Source organism: Erinaceus europaeus, chromosome 3 (genome assembly GCF_950295315.1).
Source record: "Erinaceus europaeus chromosome 3, mEriEur2.1, whole genome shotgun sequence".
NCBI classification, from domain to species: Eukaryota; Metazoa; Chordata; class Mammalia; order Eulipotyphla; family Erinaceidae; genus Erinaceus; species Erinaceus europaeus.
The window spans coordinates 31,947,607-31,954,891 of record NC_080164.1 but is presented as its reverse complement, the minus strand read 5'-3'; the positions used below and the strand labels follow the sequence as shown (position 1 = coordinate 31,954,891).

Sequence of the window (7,285 nt, the reverse complement as noted above, 5' to 3'; positions counted from 1 at the left end):
TGGGAGCGTGGTGATGAGGTAGACTTGAGTCCCTCTTTCCATCCAGATATGTGGATAACATGTACGGTGAGCAAGCTCTGGAAACCCTGCAGTTGACGAGGCCTCTCTGAAGTGTATGAGGGGTCTGAGCCCTAAGGCTTAGACATCAGATTCTTTTCACTGACACCCTGATTGTAGTCTATCTGGTGACAGGTTTTCCAGTCACGAAATGGGAGGAATGTACCAGTCCTTTCTGTGTTCTACACAGGAGAGTAGAAAGCATTCAGATTCCTCTTGGAGTACTCTCTTATTGTTGAAAAGAATGTGTGTGCGCACTTGTGTGTGTGTGTGTGTGTGTGTGCGCGCGCGTGTGCGTGTGTGTGCTATAGTACTGAGAAAAAGAATAGGTGTGCCACTCTTCTCAATTTGGGGACATATATGAGGTAGCTTTGATACTGAAAATATGGTCTTGGTAGACAACCTAACTAAAAACAAAGGCAGGCTGGGGAGATAGGACAATGGTTATGCAAAAAGACACTCATGACTGAGGCTCTGAGATCCCAGGTACAATCCCTAGCACCACTATAAACCCGAGATGAGCAGTAGCAGTGCTCTGATGTCGAAAGACTTAATCAAATGCTTTAAGCAGGGGCTGTGCAGTAACACAGTGGAGAAAGAACAAGGACCGGCGTAAGGATCCCGGTTCCAGCCCCCGGCTCCCCACCTGTAGGGGTTGCTTCACAGGTGGTCTTTCTCTCCCCCCTCTGTCTTCCCATCCTCTTTGAATTTCTCTCTGTCCTATCCAACAACGACAATAGCAATAACAACAATGATAAACAACAAGAGCAACAAAAGGGGGAAAAAAAGCCTCCAGGAACAGTGGATTCATAGTGCAGGCACTGAGCCCCCAGCAATGACCCTAGAGGCCAAAATATATATATGCTTTAAGCAGGAATATATATAAATAGACATATATATATATATCTATATATATATAGATATCCAATAAACAGGAAAGAGACCTGCCATCAGTCATTAAAGAAATACAAATTAAAGTCACACTATGTCACTACAACCACCCCCACCCCCTTCCTGGGAAAGCTAAAATTTTAAATACTGGCCATGTTGTGTGCCAGTGACATCATGGAGCATTATGTGGTGCTGTCTCCTACTGACAGGCTCTCCTTATACATTTGGACTTCTGTTTGTGCACATCCTCACCGCCCACCTTGGTTGGGAAGAGCTATGCTGGCAGGTCTCACAAGTCCAGGAAGAACCCCTTAGGACCAGCTTATGTCACATGGTCACGCTGTAACCAGTCATTATGTCCTGAGGGGAAGAGGAAGAGGAAGATTCTAGCTAAATCCCAGCCCCTTCTTTCTGACAGGACCCTGCAGGCCTTGGGTGAATTCCTGGAAAGGAAGTGAGGGGAAGAGCTTCAGGCAACTTCAGTCTAGCCTCTAGATCCCCAGGATATCTGTGGGGAGCAAGGAGAGCTTCAGGTCCTGCCTCTCCAAGCTAAGATGGTCAGCTATATGTGAAGGTTTGTGTATGACATCTTTTCCTTGAAGAAGTGTGAAACTGCACCCCAGAAATGACAATAGTCTTATAAAACAACATTTCCTCAATAACAGTAAAATGTAAGACACTATACTTTTCAGGTTTCATAGATACTAAGGGTTGGGTGTACAAATGAAGAGGCGCTGGGATAAATAGGATTCTAAGTTTAGATCAGCTCCCACCTGTGATGTGAGCTGTTTCAATCCCTGCACTCGAACAAGTGTGGGTGGGTGGGCCTCATAGCTCGCTCCGAACCAAATGAATAAGCCCAAGGTGTTACTCCTATGACTTGATTGCGTTATATAAGGATCTGTCTTATATCTGTCTTATATGGCTAGCCGAAGAGTCCTACTAGCATTAAAGGAGTGCAATTTCACATCTCTTCAAGGAAATTGAAAGGAAGGACTGAAGGAAGGAAGAAAGGAAAAAAGAAAGAGAGAGGTACAAACCCTGTAACATGGCCAACAGGGCCCTTGATAATCTAGCTCTATAGCAAGACCTGTGCCCCACTTCTGTGTATGGAGATGGTCAATCCGGGCCCAACCCTTCATGCTCCCCCTTCCTAATACACACACACACACACACACACACACACACACACACACACACACACACACACACACACACACACTCTTACTTCATCTTTTTTCCCCTTCCTCTTTGAAACTCATCTCCAACCTGTCCAGCAGGTAGGGTTCTTTCTGATCCCTAGATGAAGCACCTGGGGTTCCCCCACTCCATGCCCAACTTCTGTTGTTTGCTCATAAGAGTGTCTCCCCTGCACATCCCCAGACCACGTGCTCTGGGAGGACAGCTCAGGACTGGCTGTTAGCAAGGGGTCTGTTCAAATGGATGAGTTGGGGGCCACTTCACCTTTTTGAGCCCTACAAATGATGAGTGGGAGCTACAGATGGGACAATCTTTCCCAAAATTTCCTCTGTGCTGATGTTACCCATAGCCACCATAGCAAAAACACCCCCTTCTGGTGCTGGAATAGGGGAGCCGGCAGGTGGCTACCCAGTAGAGTGTATGCTTCACTGTGTGCAAGAACCTGGTTCAAGTCTGGGTCACCACATGGAAGTGTGTGCAGTGGGGCATCTTCAAGAAGAGTGGAGTGGTGCTGTGATGTCTCCCCTTCTCTGTAGCTCATTTTTTATGAAAGAAAGAAAAAATGGCTACGGGAAGTTAAGTAGCCACCAAGCCCCAGCTATAACCCTGGTGCGTAAATAAACAAAAGCAGGAAGAGGATACCAGTGCAGGGCAAAGAAGAGCCTGTTTGTCCTTGACCACATCCCTCCCATACTCACTGTTGAAGCAATCAGCCTGGGTGTGTTCCTCTGCTAGGGAAGTGATGACCAGGCCCACCCTCTGGATGGAAAGGGAATTGCCCCAGGGCGGGGAGTTTCCTGCTTCCTGGGTACCAGACAAAGGCTCCACTGGGTCCTGTGGGAGAAGGAGGTCCTAGAGCCCCTTCCCACTTGCCTCCACTCAGAGACAAGCACTGCCCTGCTACACCCTGGTCCCCTCCCTTCCTTCCCAGCCTGGAGCTTTGTGACAGGGAGTACAGCCGGGAAGCCAGGGAGCTGGAACTTGAATGGTTTCCAAGGCTTGCTCTGAGAGCACTGGTGAGAGTGTCTGACAGAGCCACCAGGTCTGGCTATCCTGGGGCCCATGGCTGATGTCAGTGTAGGGATTCAGTGATGAGTGTGCTTTCCTGCACCGGAGTACCTGGGTGCCTCTCATATTGCACAGAAGTTTGGCTCCTGGAATTCTAGGGTGATTTATGTGGTCCACAAGCTCAAAGATGCTAGTATGGAATAGTTCCCTTCTCCCCTGACATAAAAGCCACTTCTTTTTGTTGTTATTGTTATTTTTTAATTTCTTTATTGGGAGATTAATGTTTTACATTCAACAGTAAATACACTAGTTTGTTCATGCATAACATTTCTCAGTTTTCCACATAACAATACAACCCCCACTAGGTCCTCTGTCATCCTTTTTGGACCTGTACTCTCCCCCCAAAAAGCCACTTCTCCTACACACGTGCACACACACACACACACAAACACACACACCCCACAGTGGTTCTGACATAAGGAAATGGTGGGCCAGTCAAGGTAAATAAATTAATCTTCTCATGGATGGGGTTAATCTGACTGCCCTTACATGCCATGTTTGATAGAATCCCATCTCTAGTTTCTAAAAGAACTCAGGGAGAGGGGGCCGGCTTGCACCCTTGGACTTGTAGTCAAGATCAAGGCAGAAGATATAGGTCAAACCTGGCCTCTTTTTTTTTTTTTTAATTTATTTTTTATTTAAGAAAGGATTAGTGAACAAAAGCATAAGGTAGGAGGGGTACAACTCCACACAATTCCCACCACCCAGTCCCCATAACCCATCCCCTCCCATGGTAGCTTTCCCATTCTCTATCCCTCTGGGAGCATGGACCCAGGGTCGTTGTGGGTTGCAGAAGGTGGAAGGTCTGGCTTCTGTAATTGCTTCCCTGCTGAATATGGGCGTTGACTGGTCGGTCCATACCCCCAGTCTGCCTCTCTCTTTCCCTAGTAGGGTGTGTCTCTGGGGAAGCTGAGCTCCAGGACACATGGTGGGGTCTTCAATCCAGGGAAGCCTAGCCAGCATCCTGGTGGCATCTGGAACCTGGTGATTGAAAAGAGAGTTAACATATGAAGCCAAACAATTTGTTGAGCAATCATGGATCCCAAGCTTGGAATAGTGGAGAGGAAGTGTTAGGGAGGTACTCACTGCAAACTCTAGTGTAATCCTGCTTTCAGGTATATATTTTGCAGTAGTTTATGGATACGTGTGCACATAAGCTCTCTCTCACAGAAACTGGTGTATATCTAGGTTATGGGACTTTGTTAGAAAGTGAACTACCTGAGATGAAATTAGAGTGTACTATTAAAGGAAAGGTCTCACCCGAGTAATGAAGCTGAAGGGTTGTCATTCCACACGTGTGGTTCACTTTCTAACCTGGCCTTTTAAGGCTGACACAGCCCTCTCCCTGGAGACAGGTGGTAGTGTACCCAGTTGAGCACACACATTACCATGCACAAGGACCCTGAGTTCAAGCACCCACTCCCCATTTGCGGGGGAAGTGAGGGGGGTTGGGACTTCATGAGCAGTGAAACTGGTCTGCAGATGTCTATCTATCACTCTCTCCCTCCTCTCTTTTAAGATTTGATTTATTTACGGATGAGAAATATAGGAGGAAGCTCCATCAGGTCCCAGAGAGAGAGAAACGAAAGGGGAGAGATACTTGGATATAGTAATAGGGTTACATGCGGCTGGAGGGGAAGAGAGGACTGGACCTGGGAGAAAAGGGGGGGCAATTGCATACAAACGACAGATAGTTGTAGAGACGACAGTTAACCCATAGCTGCAGCCTAGGGAGAACTGCAGCGGTTTCCGATGGAGGGACTTGGGATTCAGGACTTTGGTGGAGGTAATGGTGTGGAATTATACCCCTGTTGGCATGTAATTTTGTAAAACAGTGTTGAGTTACTGATACAAAAAATTTAAAAAAGAGAGAGAAATATAAGACAGAATGAGCCAGACATCACTCTGGTACATGTGCTGCCGGGGATTGAACTCAAGACCTCATGATTAAAAGGCTAATGCTTTATCCACTATGCCACCTCCCAGACCACACTCTCTGTTTCTGTATCATCTAAAAAATTCTTTGACCTAGCACGTTATGATTGGGCCCTCCTCAATTGCTAGAAGAAGAATCGCTATCGAACAGGCCATGGCCGGTGCGCCACTATGTTCCATCGCTGGGGAGCCAGAGACGACCCGAACTGCCCCTGTGGCTCCAGACAGACTATGACCCACATAGTCAACGACTGCCACCTCTCCAGATTCAAAGGAGGTCTCGAAACTTTACATCAGGCTCAACCTGACGCTGTTGACTGGTTACGGAAGAAGGGCAAATGCTAGAAGAAGAAGAATCTAAAAAAAAAAAAAAGGGCAAAGGAAGAGGAAAAAAAAAAAAGGGAATGGCCACTAGTAGCAGTAGATTCAATGTGCAGACACCAAAAGCCAGAGATGGGCATAATGGTTATGCAAAGAGACTCTCATGCCTGAGGCTCTAAAGTCCCAGGTTCAATCCCCTGCACTACCATAAGCCAGAGCTGAGCAGTGCTCTGGTAAAAAAAAAAAAAAAAAAAAAAAAGTCACTTCTTTTCTGCTGCCTGTCTGCCGCCATCATGGGTCACATGCATGCTCCCGGGAAGGGCCTGTCCCAGTCGGCGCTGCCCTACCGCCACAGTGTCCCCACCTAGCTGAAGCTGACTTCTGACAACGTGAAGGAGCAGATCTACAAACTGGCCAAGAAGGGTCTCACGCCCGCCCTCCCAGATGGGTGTGATCCCGCGGGACTCCCATGGTGTCACCCAAGTGCGCTTTGTGACGGGCAGTAAGATTCTGAGAATCCTGAGGTCCAGGGGAGTTGCGCCTGACCTGCCTGAGGACGGACCTCTACCATCTAATTAAGAAAGCTGTTGCTGTCAGGAAGCATCTGGAGAGGAACAGAAAGGATAAGGATGCCAAATTTCATCTGATTTTGACCAAGAGCCGTATTCACTGGTTAGCTCGCTATTAGGAGACCAAACGAGTCGTCCTCCCACCCAACTGGAAATAAGAATCATCCACAGCCTCCGCCTTGGTTGCTTAAATGTGCGTGTACCCAAACAATAAAAGCCTTTAACTATATATAAAAAAAAAGCCAGAGTTAACCCGAGGCCACATAATAAATAAACGGGAGTCAGGCGGTAGCGCAGCAGGTTAAGCACAGGTGGCACGAAGCACAAGGACCAGTGTAAGGATCCTGGTTCGAGCTCCCAACTCCCCAACTGCAGGGGAGTCCCTTCACAACTGGTGAAGCAGGTCTACAGGTGTCTATCTTTCTCTCCCCTACTTTGTCTTCCCCTCCTCTCTCCATTTCTCTCTGTCCTACCCAACAACAATGACATCAATAATAACTTCAACAATAAAACAACAAGGGCAACACAAGGGAATAAATAAATGAATAATTTAAATAAACAAACACACAAAGAAGCAAAGCCTTCTTTCCTGCCAGCTATACAATTTGAGAAATCTTCTCCACTGCCTTGTCCTCAGTTTCCCTCCTGTGAAATGAGGGTGATGGAGACTCTAGGTACACATTCTCCAATGTGACTTCAATGTGATCATTCAGTGATATCAGGGAGATGGGTGTCTGAAGCATGAGGTTCACTGATGCTGAAGAGAGGCCAATAGGACAAACCTTTTTATTACTTTTTTTTTTTAACAGAAACAGACAGGCAAAGAGAGAAAGAGAGAGAGACTACATCTCTGAAGTTTCCTTCAGTGTGGTGGGAGCCAGGCTTGAACCTGAATTACACACACACACACAACACACACACACACGACAAAGCAGCACACTCTCCAAATGAGCTATTTCACTGACCCAGGACCAACTTTATTTATTTATTTATTTATTTATTCCCTTTTGTTGCCCTTGTTGTAGTTATTATTGTTGTTATTGATGTCATCGTTGTTATATAGGAAAGAGAGAAATGGAGAGAGGAGGGGAAGACAGGGGGGAGAGAAAGATAGACACCTGCAGACCTGCTTCACTGCTTGGTTTTTTTTTTTTGTTTGTTTGTTTTTTGTGACTGGCACTCTTTCTGTAGAACAGAAAGCTCAGCTCCATCTAGCTGCTTACAAGATGGATTAAATACTGCTG

General features: G+C 46.6%; 1 pseudogene; it reads left to right on the top strand.

Annotated features, from left to right (window-relative positions):
• Nucleotides 1–5,389: 5,389 nt before the first annotated feature.
• Nucleotides 5,390–6,250, top strand: LOC103119529 (small ribosomal subunit protein uS15-like; annotated as a pseudogene).
• The last annotated feature ends 1,035 nt before the right edge of the window (nt 6,251–7,285 follow it).